Source organism: Oryctolagus cuniculus, chromosome 13 (assembly GCF_964237555.1).
Source record: "Oryctolagus cuniculus chromosome 13, mOryCun1.1, whole genome shotgun sequence".
In the NCBI taxonomy this organism is placed as follows: Eukaryota; Metazoa; Chordata; class Mammalia; order Lagomorpha; family Leporidae; genus Oryctolagus; species Oryctolagus cuniculus.
In genome coordinates, this window is record NC_091444.1 from 109,440,701 (window position 1) to 109,455,686 (window position 14,986).

The 14,986-nt window shown below is 40.0% G+C and overlaps 1 long non-coding RNA gene across 1 annotated transcript; it reads left to right on the forward strand.

Moving 5' to 3' along the window:
- The first annotated feature begins 2,989 nt into the window (after nucleotides 1–2,989).
- Nucleotides 2,990–5,911, forward strand: LOC138844894 (uncharacterized). The gene is made up of 2 exons (XR_011381316.1): nucleotides 2,990–3,244; nucleotides 5,537–5,911. It is a non-coding gene; the product is annotated as an uncharacterized lncRNA (long non-coding RNA).
- The last annotated feature ends 9,075 nt before the right edge of the window (nucleotides 5,912–14,986 follow it).

Here is a 14,986-nt window from a genome sequence, read left to right on the forward strand (position 1 = left end):
CCCATGAAGATGCCAGTGGAAAGCAAGTATTGGCTCTTTCTGATGCCCTGTCCCCATTCTGATGTTATTTAGGGATCCTACCCAGAGTCATCTCATTAACATAGACGTAGCTACCATCTGAAATGTGTGTGTTAGGCAGGAACAGAGCCAGGCCTACCATTCAGGAAATTTCAGAGGTCTTAGGATCTCTGAGCCAAAAATGACCAAGTCAAGTAAAATTTTTATTATACCAGTCATGAAAATAATCTCAAATTTAAACTCTCAGCCAACAGAAACTGATCTTCCTAGACATTCAAAATTGACAAATTATACTCTGATTAAACCAAATCTGTGGATGCAAAATGCATGTGCATTTGCTTTGCAAATCTGGCACCACTTAGCTAGGTCAGGTCTTTATTTACTTTTACAAAAGATTTCCCTCCTGCATAAGGCAGATAGAACCTAGAGGGCATAACTCATTTCTGTCCTGCCCCTTCAATATCAGCATCAAATTAGCTGTCACTAATATGTCTCCCATAGTGGGAACTGAACTTGGGAGAAGAAATTTTAGTGTCCCAATGGGTTAGCAACATTGATGGAGGGTATACAGTAGATACCATTTGCCTTAGAGACATCCAATGTCCCCCTTCTTACTACTGTTCTTTAGGAAGAAACAGCCAGGGGCTGGCACTCACCTGATGCTCCTAGGGATCTGGCCCCTGGAAAATCTGTCATTACCCACAACTCAGGACAAGGGAAAGAGATGAGTGTGTTAGGGAGACATTGCCCTGTAAAGCTTCCAAGGGGATTCTCAAACTGATGACATTTTAATAAGATGTCTGCATTTAAGGGAGATAAGAAGAAATGGACAGTTTTTTAAAAATGTATTTTATTTCACAAGTAGAGCTGCAGAGACAGTCACGGAGAGATCTTCCACTAAATGGTTCACTCCTCACATGCATGCAAAAGTCAAGGCTGGCCCATGTTGAAGCCAGGAGGCTGGAATTAAATCAGATCCTCCTATGTGGGTGATTGGGACCCAAGTACTTGAACCATCACTGCCTCTTCCTCAGGTGAACATTAGGCTGGAAGCAGAGCTGGAATGCAAACCAGGGGTCTCTGAGAGGGACTGTGGGAGTCCTAGGAACATCTTAACCACTACTACAAATACCCATTTTAAATAAAGATCTCTTTACACTTGGGTGTCAGGTAAGCATTCTTAGCTTTCCTCTAATAGGATAGGTTCATAGACAGAAAATAAGTGTTTTAAAAGGTTAAGGAATTTTCTTGTGGGGAAAAAAGACAATATTATTTTAGCAATAGTGTTTTAACTGAAGCTGAATGAAATATGCCATAAAGAAAATCATTGATGGTGTTGTGAACTTCAAGGAGCAGTTAGCATTTGGCAACATGGGAGGAGATTTGGACATTTTTACTGATTTTTTGTTTGTTTTTAAAGATTTATTTATTTATACGAAAGGCAGAGTTACAGAGAGGCAGAGAGAGAGAGAGAAAGAGAAAAAGAGAGAGGGGTCTTCCATTTGCTGCTTTACTCCCCAAGTGGCTGAAATGGCCAGACCTGGGCCAATCCAAACCCAGGAGCCAGGAGCCAGGAGCCTCTTCCAGGTCTCCCACATGAGTGCAGAGGCCAAGTGTTTTCCCAGAGGAATTAGCAGGGGGCTGGAACATTAGTGGAGCAGCCAGGACTGGAAACTGCACCCATTTGGGATACCAGCACTGCAGGCAGCAGCTTTACTCACTATGCCAGGGAAATGGCCCTGAGATCTTTTTTTTTTTTTTTGGGGGGGGGGCAGGCTTCATACTCTTTATTGAATATGGTTTATCCCTCTGAAACTCTTTGGGGCTGGCTCTGTGACACAGTGGGTTAACACCCTGGCCTGAAGTGCCAACATCCCATATGGGCGCAGGTTCAAGACGTGGCTGCTCCACTCTGATCAATCTCTGCAATGGCCTGGGAAAGCAGTATAAGACAGCCCAAGTGCTTGGGCCCCTGCACCCATGTGGGAAACCCAGAGGAAGCTCCTGGCTCCTGGCTTTGGATCGATGCAGCTCCAGCTATGTGGTCAATTGAGAAGTGAACGATCCAATGGAAGACTCTCTCTCTCTCTCTCTCTGCCTCTCCTCTCTCTGTATAACTCTGACTTTCAGATAAATAAATAAATCTTTTTTTTAAGAAAAAAAAAAAGAAACTCATGGGGAACTTTAATTCCAAGTATAAGAACATAATCGATGGGACCAAGTGGAATATTCCAAGTAATGATTAGGCTCAATCTATTCATATGATTAATGGACTATCTCCAGAGGGTCTGCTGTAGAAGCCACTTTGCCCTGGCCACACCAGCACTCCCTTTATTTGGCCACATGGTTTCTGCGGCACCCCAAGCCTCTGCCAACAAGAAGCCATCGCCAGATGCTACCTCGCAACCTTGAGCAGAACCTTGAGTCAAATAACACCCTTTTTTCATAATTTACCCGGTTTGAGATCTTGTGTTATTATTAACATAAAGCTACGCAGGGCCCTAGGAAGAGCTACACTGAAAGGACCGGGTTACTGACATTAAACCTTGTTTGCAATTCAGGAGACTCCGGTCATCCCTAGAGAGAAAGGTGGGACAGAGGACCCGCAAGTCAGCTTCTCACTCACGTGACAGCCAGATCTGAAGTCTGAATTCTAAGTTCCTTCCTGTCCTCATCAACAATGTTGGCGGTTTCGGGGCTCCAGAGATGAGCCACAGTCACTGCAAACAGGGCCAGGACAAGACCCTCAGGGCTCCTGCTGTGGCCCAGCTCACATCCTGCGGGCCTGACGGGACTGGACCTCACTCACCATTTTCCAGCTTCTGAGGAGTCCCGGTCCTGAGGTCTCTGTAACAGGGAGCGGAAAGGCTGACCACGGGAGGCCGCGACCAGGAGCAGAGCCGGGAAGCAAAGAACGGCGGAGCCCAGAAAGAAGATTCACACAGCGTTGCCCAGGCCAACCTGCTTGGGTAGGTCACACAATGGCGCGCACTTATGGCGTCAGAGGAGACGCAGCCAATCAGATGCAGCCTGCGGGCCTTGGGACTGTGCTGTGTTGGGGGAATAAGGTGGGTGCCTTGGGCTCAAGTTTGAAGCTGTCTCTCCTCTTCCTGGGACACGACACTCCCACAGCAGAGGGGGCCGACACCTTCCAGACCATCTCCTGAAATACTTCCCTGTTCCATTGTCTGTGATCCTGTGATTCGGGGCTCCTTAAACGTTTTCCGTGAGTTACGGTTTACTCAGTGTTTGGGCTCTAGGTCTTTTCTTTATATTCTTGTTTTTATTTTTGTGTGAGTTTGAGATTTTTAGTACTGATTTGCAAACGGTTGAGTATTATTTCTTGGTCTCATTGATCTTTCTAGAGATTTGTTTCCTAGTCTGTATTTTGTCCTTCAAAAATGTTGCCTATTTGTTTTTTTCTTGTGCCTAGTAACACCCTTCATTGTATATATTGCTCTTGAACCCAAGAATCTTGCTTAATCCTCTCATCAGTTTATATTTGGTTATGTTCTATTATATATATCAAGGTTTTCTTGGTGAAAAATTGACCCTTTTACCTAATATTTCCTGTTCCTCAGTCAGTTTCCCTGACTATACCCCCAGAACAATGTCGATGAGACAGAAGGAGAGGTAGATCCTTGTCCAAGTTCTTCCCTGTTCCATTTAATCTATATCCGGGCTCCTTCATCTCCAACACTTCTTTTTACAGAGTAACTTTTGGCAGTTTTGGGTACCACCCTGTGTCTTTCCAAAGCTGCTGCTTCTGTCAGGTGTCTATGCTATTGACCTGTACCCTGTGTCTTCCTTTGGCTCTGGGCCTCTATGAATCCAATCCAGCCCACTATCTGCATCCCAGTGGTTTTGTATGCTGTCACATCAGTTGTGCCTCAAATGTCCCCATATTGTGTGACAATTTGTTTATCTGTTCATCTACTGCAGGGCATCTTGGTTTCATACCTGTGAAATCCAATATGAATAAAACTATTGCATTTATGTTCAAGCTGGATAGTGTGGAATATGTATTTTCACATAAACTGGGTAAATTATATGGAAATCTTTGCTGCATTGTATGGTGACACTATTGAAGACTTCACAATCACACCTCCAGATGTCTTGTAAAGTACCCTTATATATTCTGACCAATAATGAATGTGATTTTTGTTTTTTCGATATTCTTGTCAATTTTTACACTGCTGTGTTTATTTGTTTATTATATCTATCTCAAAAATATTAGTGCTTAATGCTGGTTTAATTTGAGTTCTTTCTTTACAGTCCTTTCTCTTATCTCATAATTTTATGTGCTTTTTTCTAATCTGCATATATTCAATGTAAAGACAATTCTTAGTTAATTTGCTGTTTTTAAATTTGATAATTTGTCACCTCATTGCCGAGTTTTACAGTCTTTATTAATTTTTCATTCAATGACTGCTGCTATTGTTAAATATTTATTTATTTATTTATTTATTTATTTGAAAGGTCGAGTTACAGAGAGGAAAAGACAGAAAGAAATATCTTTGACCCACTGCTTCACTTCCAAAATTGCTGCAATGGCCAGGATTGGGTTAATTCAGGAGCTTTATCTCAATTTCGTTCATGGATACAGAGGTCTAAATACTTAAGCAATCCTCCACTGCTTTTCCATATATATTAGCAGGGAGCTGGATTGGAAATGGAGCATTCAGGACACAAATGGCATAGCAATCTGTGGCTTCACCCAACATCTTGTAATACCAGCCCCACATATATACTTTGCTAATATTCTCTCCCAGGATAAGATGTATTTTTCATTATTTTAAAAAATTCTTTTTGAATATAAGACATTTTTAATTTAATAGAATACATGTTACATGACCAGTATTGTAGCAGAACAGGTAAAGCCATTGCCTGTGGTTTTGGCATGCCCTATGGACACTAGCACAAGTCCTGGCTGCTTCACTTCTATTTCAGTTCATTGATAATGGCCCAGGAAAGCAACCAAATATGACACAAGTGTTTGGGCCCCATTACCCATATGAGAGACCTTGATGAAGCTCCTGGCTGCTGGCTTCAGCCTGGCCAAATGCTGGTTGTTATAACCACTTGAGGAATGAACCAGCATATGGAAGAAATATCTCTCTCTCACTCTTTCTCTCTCTGTCACCCTCTATCTCCCTCTGTGTGTGTGTGTGTGTGTGTGTATAATTCTGACTTTCAGAATTATAAAACTAAAGTCTGCATTATATTTTTATTGATCATATATTCAGTGTTGCATATAAAACTAATGCAATTAATTTCTTTTTTCATTTTACCTATGTAAAAGTCTATTCACTATGTTGAATGAGTTTATATGTTAGGTCTAAAATATGTATCTCTGTTTTTTTCTCCACTTGCTCATCCAAGAGCACTATATCCAATTGTTATAAATACATATTCATCAAGGGCCAGCACTGTGGCATAGTGGCACAGCCACTGCCTGGGATGCTGACATCTCATATGGGCACTGATGCATGTCCTGGTTTCTCCTCTTCCGATACAGCTCTCTATTATGGCCTGGGAAAGCAGTAGAAGAAGGCCCAAGTGCTTGGACCTGTGCACTGATGTAGTAGACCTGGAAGAAGCTCCTGGTTCTTGGCTTTGGATCAACACAGCTCTGTCCATTGTGGACATTTGGGGAGTGAACCAGTGGATGGAAGACCTTTCTCTCTGTTTTTCCATTTCTCTGCTTGTAACTGTATTGCTCAAAAAAATCTTAAAAGGAATACATGTTCTTTGTACCTTTCACCAAGATCAGTTAAGTATAAATATTTACCTCCATATATTTATGCCATCCCCTTTAGCCACATTTCTTCTTTACCCAACATCATGATCTTTTGATTACTGTATGTTTATAATAAAACATGAAATCAATAAATGTTTATTCCTCAGATTTACTATTATTCAACAATGTCTACAGTTTACAAATTCAGAAAAAATGTTGATCATTGTCTACAGGACAGCTTACTGGAATTTTTATTGGACCATGCTGAATCTTTTGGTTCATGTGGGAAGAATGAATACCTTAATACTATTGTGTTTTTCAGATTAAGACATAAAATCCATCGATTTAGGTTTTTTCATAATTTTTCCCATACATTTTGTATGTATTTTCATGGATTTATAGTTCATAACATTTCTTCTTCCTCCTCCTCCTCCTCTTTTCATCTTCCTCCTCCTCTTCTTCCTCATTCAGTTTCTGCCTCTGCTTTTTCTGCTTCCTCTTTTCTATCTCATCATATGTCTGTATTTCTATTTATATATCTAGCTTCCCTTTCCCTTGTTTCTCTTTTTTCTGCATTGTTAATAATATTGCTTCCTGGGCCAGTGCTGTGGTATAGAGGGTTAAAACCCTGGCCTGAAGCACTGGCATCCCATATGGGTGCTGGTTCAAGACCTGTCTGCTCCACTTCTGATCTGGCTCTCTGTAATAGCCTTGGAAAGCAGTAGAAGATGGCCCAAGTCCTTGGGCCCCTGCACTGCCATGGGACACCCAGAGGAAGCTCCTGGCTCCTAGCTTCAGATTGACACAGCTCTGGCCATTGTGGCCAAGTGGGGAGTGAACCATCAGAAGGAAGACCTCTCTCTCTCGCTCTGCCTTTGCTCTCTCTGAGTAACTCCAATTTTCAAATAAAAATAAATAAAATCTTAAAAAAATATTGCTTCCATTTCAAATTCCAGTTGTTCATTGTTGGTATTTACAATAGTAGTTTATTTTGTAAATAAAATCTTAAAAAAATGTTGATTCCATTTCAAATTCCAGTTGTTCATTGTTGGTATTTACAATAGTAGTTTATTTTGTATATGAACACTTAATTCATTTCCTATTATCTTCATCAATTCTCATTGTGATTGGGATTATGTGATCTACGTCTTCTTGAAACCTTAAAATGACATTGAACTATCAGAATATTAATGATGTAGAGAGGACATGGGATGAGAACCCAGGAGTACCCCTTAAACAAAGTCTCTTATTGTCCTGCTCTGTGCCTCATGGCTGGCAGAGGCTGTGCTAATCTGCTTTCCTGAGTGATGTAGCTTGAATGCATATATTTGGTTTGTTAGATTCACTCCTTCCTAGTTACTGCTAAATTCTTCTAATGTGGAGTGTAGATTGCAGGTGGTTTACATAACAACTGTCTTCAAAAAATACATTTAGACTGACTGCCTGGCTTGATATTTAGTTGGTAGACACTGACCCACAGAATTTTCACTTAAATGCATGTGCATTATCCCTTCAGATTTGAAAAAGGAAAACCTAATACTGTACATAGATGGCATGGCAATGAAAAATGCATTCCCTGAAATATGGAAGTCTTACCTTTCATCATTGTGTGGCACAATTGTGAAAAACAGGCATGTATAATACAACAAATTAGCATACTAGAGCTGGACATAAATTCACATTAAGGTCTGATTTATATATAATAGTCTATGGATAGACATGGAATTTATGTAGTTAAGTTTTACACATACACTTGAACATGAAAATAAACTAAGTATTGCCTTCAGAATCATATTATTGAAGAATGAAATTGAAGATCAAGAATGGTAGAACAAAAGTCTACATGACAGTCATCTCTGTTTTTATTTTCTGCCATTACACAAATAGTAGTACTCATATAGAGAAATTTCCACAAGGTTGTTTTATGGAAAGCTGTTTTTCCAATTATGAGAAATCAAATCATTTGTTTTACATTGAATTTCTTTCTAAGTAAAGTGCTATCAATTACCTTCATGAAAATTCAATTTGCAAGAGAATTTATAAGAAAAGACAAGGAGAAAATGTGGAAAACTGTTTTTGAGTTTTTATCTTCTGGAAGTATCCAAATTGGAGATATGTTTAATTTATTCTTAAAGATGTAGTTACTTAATTGGAAGACAGTGTTCTTTTTGTTTTTTAAAAGATTTATTTATTTATTTGAAAGTCTCAGAGAGAAACAGAGGCAGAGAGAGAGAGAGAGAGAGAGAGAGAGAGAGGTCTTTCATCCAATGGTTCACTCCCCAATTGGCTGCAACAGCCGGAGCTGTGCCAATCTGAAGCCAGGAGCTAGGAGCTTCTGGGTCTCCCATGTGGGTGCAGGGGCCCAAGGACTTGGGCCATATTCTACTGCTTTCCCAGGCCATAGCAGAGAGCTGGATCTGAAGTGGAGCATCTGAGTCTCAAACCAGCACCCATATGGGTTGGGGCACCTCAGGCCAGGGCGTTAACACACTGCACCAGCCCCATGGAAGACAGTGTTTCAGGGAGAGAGGGAGAGACAGATGGAGAGAGAGAGAGAGAGAGAGATGGACACACACACACACACACACACCACATCTTCCATCTGTTGGTTCACTACTCAATAGGTTGTAATATCCAGGGCTAGGTCAGGCCAAAACCAGGAGTCTGAATTTCCATCCATCTCTCTCTTGTAGGTGGCTGGGGCCCAAGTACTCAAGTCATCCTCTGTTTCTTTCCCAGGCGCATTAGCAGGGCCATGGATGAGAAGTGGAGCAGTCAGTACTCCAAATGGGGCTCATATGAAATGCCATCACCATAGGTGGTGACTTAACCCACTGTGCCACAATGTCAGCCCCAGGAAATATTTTTAAATAAGTGTAATAATTTACCTCTTAACAATGTTACCATGTTTCAAATGTGTGCATTTGGGAAATATTTATAAATAGTTAAACAGACAAACTGCACACAGTCTTGGGTTCATTCTTGTCCTTTTGGGATAATGGCTCAAGAGCAGTTTTTCCCCAACACTGCAACCCAGAGCCACTCTCACTGCTTTTGTGCTTTATTCTAATGAGTAAACACACTTCACGTGCTCCACAAATGGAAATTATTGGAACATGTGTATTGGACTCTGCATACTGAAAATGACCATGCACTAAAACCCCCAACTCAGTGAAGTGCAAATCATTTGGTCAATCCTGAGCCTGACCACAAGGGCTTGAGAACCATAGGAAGCATACAGGGACTACAGCTCACAAACTTGTCATTTGGAGACTACAAAGGGAGAGAACATGTTTCTGCAACTTGAGGTGGCAGTAGCAAATCTTGTGATATTTCCCAGAAGCATAGTAGCTGCTTCTCTCCTCTGAGGAAGTTTCCTTTTTCCAGGACTTTCCAAAATTCACAATTTCTGGTTTGCCTGCATCCAGTACTGAAGTCTGCTGAACACTTTTCTAGATGACAAATAATTGTTGTCATCATAGCATCCATTGTGACCTGGAGGATGGATGGGCTCTGTGGAAACATTTGTTCCAGCTAGGAAACTGCATTTGAGTGAGAAGAGACTTTGTGGGGCTAAGGCTGTGTTTCAGAACATGAGGAACACTGCCTTTGTGTTATGCAACTGTGGGCACATCCCTTGCCAAGTACTCACAGTCACAAGGAACAGTCTCAAAGTTGACAGGCCTTCTACATGCTGGGCACAGGAACAGATCTCAGTGTGCTGGGTCCTTTCATTATTGTGGTGTCATTGCACACTTTGCTGGCTAGATACTTCCATAGTCTCAGCAGGAAGATGTGCACAGATTTCACTTGTATACCAGGCAGTAAGTGTGTTTTCTTGTCCAAAGACACCACTCCATTCTGCCACATATATGTAGGTTGCTGAATATCACAAATCAAGTATTTCTATTGCAATAAAATTTCAGACAATATTAACATTTTGAGACATAACTCTGGATGCTGAGGCAATATGAAGTGTGGACCAAGCTTTGAAAATTTGGTTAAGGAAAATCAGGTTGAGAGTAGAAATTCCTGTTATTCTAGCATTTGATTAAAGAAGAGGTGTGCTCTCAACACATTGAGGGCATTTCTGATTTTTGAGAGATTTATTTTTATTTATTTGAGATACAGAGTTACATAGAGGCAGAAAGATAGAGAGAGAGAGAGAGAGAGAGAGAGAGAGAATCTTCTATCCATTGGATTACTCCCTAAATTGGGTGGGGCTGGGCCAGAATGAAACTGGAAGCCAAGAACTCCATCTGTATCTCCTATATGGACCTAAGAAAGTGGGTCATCTGCTGCTTTCCCAGGCATGTTAGCAGGGAGCTGGATCAGAAGTGGATCAGCCATGACTTGAATTTGAGCCCATATGGGATGCTGGTGTTGCAGGTGACAGCTAAATCTGCTTGTTCCATTTCTATGAGCCTGATTCCTTGATGACAGTATTGCTAAAGATGTGTAGTATCCTTAGTATCTTGATATACAAATATGCACATTGTAGCTGAGTAATGTGTCACTTAAAAATGCATTTTCTGCTGTGCTTGCCCATGTTTGATTCACTTGCACACTGAAATTTACACATGCATTTACAAATGCTAAAAACCATAAGTGGTACAAAATGTAGGTGCCAAGGTAGCAGTGTATGGCACTTCTGCACAAGCCAATAAGACTATGCCCTACTTGCACCCTGATGAGAATTGGAAAGTATGTGAGGGTTTCTGAGGGTTTCACTATGTAAGGAAATAAGACCTCAGGGCAAAAATTCACATAGGAGAGCACAAGGAGACTTATATATGAAAGACTCCAAGTCACTGGAGCTTCTGGATGAGAAAATAAGTAAAGCAACACCCTTAGTTGAATGAAAACCACTGCAATCCTGATTCACATGTTCAAATATGGGAGGGAAATAAGAAGCAATCATTGTGATTAGAAAACTCAGTAACCAATCCATCTGGGGCTATTCCACTTTAGGTGACAGTTATCATTGGCAGACTTCCTTCCTGAGGGTGGAGAGCCAGAGGTTGCAAGAAGAATAAGACATTTAACACAGTCTTGGTACAAATATTGCCACACATGCCCAATTTAACACATACATGCACACACTCATGCATAAAATTAGCTCATGAAGGTAACACAAATTTTAGGTACACTGATGCTGTTGGTTACTGGTAATTGTACTCAGGAGTAGAGTAAACATTTAGGAACTATTTTTGTCATAGATTTTTGTAGTTACAGTATGCAGAAGACCTTTGTGGATTCATGGAGCAGGATTATTAATGCATGAGTGCTGGGCATGGGAATGTAGAGGGGTTGTCAGAAAAGATTGGATTTAGGTTGGATCTGAGGAAGAAACAGTGTGTGTTTAGAGAACTAGCTGTTAATGGAACTTGGAATAAGTATATTTTCACAATGCAGATGTGTTTGAGTGTATTGTTTAAATTGAGCACTTGATTTAGAAGTTTTCTTGGAGATATACAAGAAAAATATTTTTGTACGTTTTCCAGTGGCATAAAGTGTTGCATATATTTTGATAAAATGTCCAAGTCCTTTGAAAATAAGGAGTTGTGCATCATGATGCAGAATATTAAGCTATATCTCTGGATGCCTACATCCCATATCAGAGTGCCAGATCAATTCCAGCTACTTTGCTTCTAACCATTTCCTGCTAATGCATCCTGAGTGGTGAAAGTTGATTAACCAAATGCTTGGGTCCAGCTACCTAAGTAAGAGACCTAGATGTAGTTTCATATTCCTTACATTTTCTCACCCAGTCCTGCCTATATTTGGGTATTTGGAAATGGAACTAGTGGGTGAGGAATTCCTTCCTGCTCCTATCTCTGTCTAATTCTTTCAAATAACAAAAAATGAATATTTCATTTTTGTGCAAATAACTTTGAAATCTATAAATATGAGTCTTCAAAAATTCCATGAAAATGTATATTATGAAATAGTGGGTTTTAAATTAGCCCAAGAAAAACTTACACTACTGAAATATTTTTGAAAGAGAGAGAAATCTCCCAATTCCTTGTTCACTTTCTAAACACCATAATAACTGGGGTTGAGCCTGATCAGTGCTGAATTTAAATCTACCATCTATTGCCTGCTAGGGTGTACATTATCAGGAAGCTAAAATTAGGAACAGAGCTAGACATAATATGAATGCAGCTTTCCAAAATCATGATTAACTGCCAGGCCAAATGCCTGCTCCTAAATTTGTCTTTTAATTCCATTTTCTAGGAAGATTTTAAGTGCCACTATCCTTACTTTTGGGGGCTCTAAGACCCACAAGTTGAGATTAGACCTTATAATGAAAATTTCCAGTGAGTTTTTAGACATTGAACATCATAGCAAGAAAGGGAACTGAAACAACTGAATCAATGAATGAGAATGACAAGATGGTAAGGAATCAAAGAGAATCAAGGCTGAGACAAGTTTAGTTCTGTTTCAATAATATTGTTTGAGGAGACCATGACAAAGACACTGGGAAGGAGTAGCTAGATTAAGTTTAAGAGCCAGAAAGCATGAGGTTTCAAAAAAAAAAACTTTTTTAAAACTGAAGATCCAAAAAGACAATCATGTTTTTTCTGTTGCTCATAGAAAACAGAGTCAAGTGCTGTGACATAGCAGGTTAAGCCATTGAATGTGACACTGGTATTCCATATGGACATTGGTTCATATCCTGGCTGCTCCATTGCCAATCCAGCACCCTGCCAATAACCTGGGAAAGTAGCAGATGTCCCAAGTACCTGGATGCTTGCCACCCACATTGTAGATTTGGAAGTATCTCCTGGTCTCTGGCTTCGCCCTGATCCTGTGATGGCCATCCAAGGAGTGAATCAGCAGATTGAGGATCTCTCTCTCCTTTCATTCTCTCTCTCTCTCTCCCTCTCTCTGTAACTCTGAGTTTGGAAACAAATAAATCTTTCAAAATTAAGATACAATAGGAATGCTCAGTAGGTCTGTTTATTTGGAAACAGCCGGTCTTTTAAGATTTATTAATATAGAGATCAGCCATTCCAGTGGGGGGAATGACTAGTGATGCTTTTCAGTCAAAGCATGAAGAGTGTATGAAGAAAGGGCAGCTGTTCTTTCTGCATCATTAGGAAGGGAAGAAGGAGATGGTACTGAAGAGTTGGAAATTAGGTGCATAGGTAGTTTCCTTCCCAAAAAGAAGTCACACACTGCATTTACATGGTGAGGGGAAAGCTGGAAAACAATGGGGAACTTAAGGATGATAGAAATTTCATTTGCAATTAGTAACATGAAATGTTAAGAAAGTAAAAGGAATACAAAATAGTAAAAGGAAAAAAGAATATATTCATGGTTAATTTAATTTTGAAAACAATAAAATGAATAAAAAATGAGAATGAATTCTGATATATTTGTAACTTCTATGGCAGCAGAGGTTTTTGTTTGTTTGTTTGTTTTTTATTCATCCCATTTATTCACCTGTTTCGTTAACTGGGAGAAATATCATGAAACCGAATTTGTGGAAGAAAGGTTGAAATATTTATGGAGCATAAAGAAATAGTATCATTTGCTAGGTATAATAATGTTTATAAGTATACATTAATATCACTTAGAGAATAATAAATCTAATTAGATCAGGGTTGGCATTCTAATAGATACTCTGTCAGGTGCATGCATTGGGTGGGCAGATATATTTGAAATCATGAGGCTCAGGTGCTTAATTAGCAGATACACTGAATGAAAATATGCAGCCTTGATAAACATATGGGAAAATGAATAATTGAAACAAAATAGCAAGTATAAAGGAGGAGGGGCTGGGTTTATGGAAGGAGAGTGGACCCGTTTCAGTAGAACCCTGTGATGAGAATATTGAGTCAGGTCAAGAACTGTGTGAATAAGCTAGGAGGTGACATTCTAGATAACATGTAGATCTATTGTGCACCCCTCAAGGTGAACATGTTTAGAAATCAGACTTTTTGAAAGAGGGAAACCTAATTTCCAATTCTTACCATTCCATATTTTAGCTATAGAATTTTGTTAGAGTACAGAACTTTGTGATTTGCAGTTCTAATTTGGAATTAGCTTACTAATTCTTATACAGTAGGTTTACTTTGAGGATTAAGTAAGCAAATATATGTATAATCCCATGAGCATAATATATGTTTTTCTTTAAGGCATCTCAATACCCATTGGTGAAGTTTATCTTACTCCTGTTTTAACATGCAGCCACCATTGATTCATGCAGCACATGAAATTACTGGTAGGGCACTAGGCACAAGTCAAGTTAAATGCTTCAGATACTAAGATGAAATGCAGGATATTACTGCATTATTAATTTAGGACAAGGTTTCAGTTACCACTTCAGAATAACAGATGGAGCCAAATACACTTCCCTAGAATCTTTCTCTGTGTATTTTTTAATGAAGGCTACCATGAACAGGCCATAAGTCAAAACACCAGCTTTGTAGACTGGGGAAACTCACCATTTCCTATAAAGAGAATTTTGGACTAGACTTATAAGATAAGAATCTCTAAATTGGTGTCCAGGTTGTGATGCCATGGGTTAAGGTGTCCCTTTCAATCATGACCTCCCATATTAGAGTTGGTTCAATCCCCAAATGTCCACAATGGCTGAAACTGGACTTGTGTCTGGCTGGAAACAGGATCCAGGGATTCAGTCCAGGTCTTCCAAGAGGATGGAAATAACCCAAATGCTCAAACCATCACCTGCTGCCCCCAGGTTTTTTACTAGTGTAAAGATGAAAATTCAACAGAAGTTCTCTACTGTGGACATGTTAACTGCTACTCCAACTACTCCCCTCTCAGAAATCTTGTCTTGAAGAAAGAATAACGGAGTAGTACTCATCAGCCCTGCCCCTTCTGTGCCATGTTTTCCCATCTGTCGTCAGAGGCACATGTAAGGATGAAACAAGTCATTGTTGATGATGGGTGTGTGGAGTCAGTAGCAGTATAATTGAGTGGTTTTCTTATTGACTACTTGCCAGGTGCATGTCCCAAATCATATTATTTTTAATTTTTTAAAAAGATTTATTTATTTATTTGAAAGTCAGAGTTACACAGAGAGAAGAGAGGCAGAGAGAGAGCGAGAGAGGTCTTCTATCCGCTGACTCACACCCTAGATGGCTACAACTGCACTGATCCAAAGCCAGGAGCCAGGACCTTCTTCTGGGTCTCCCACGTGGGTGCAGGGGCCTAAGCATTTGGGCCATCTTCTACTGCTTTCCCAGACCATAGCAG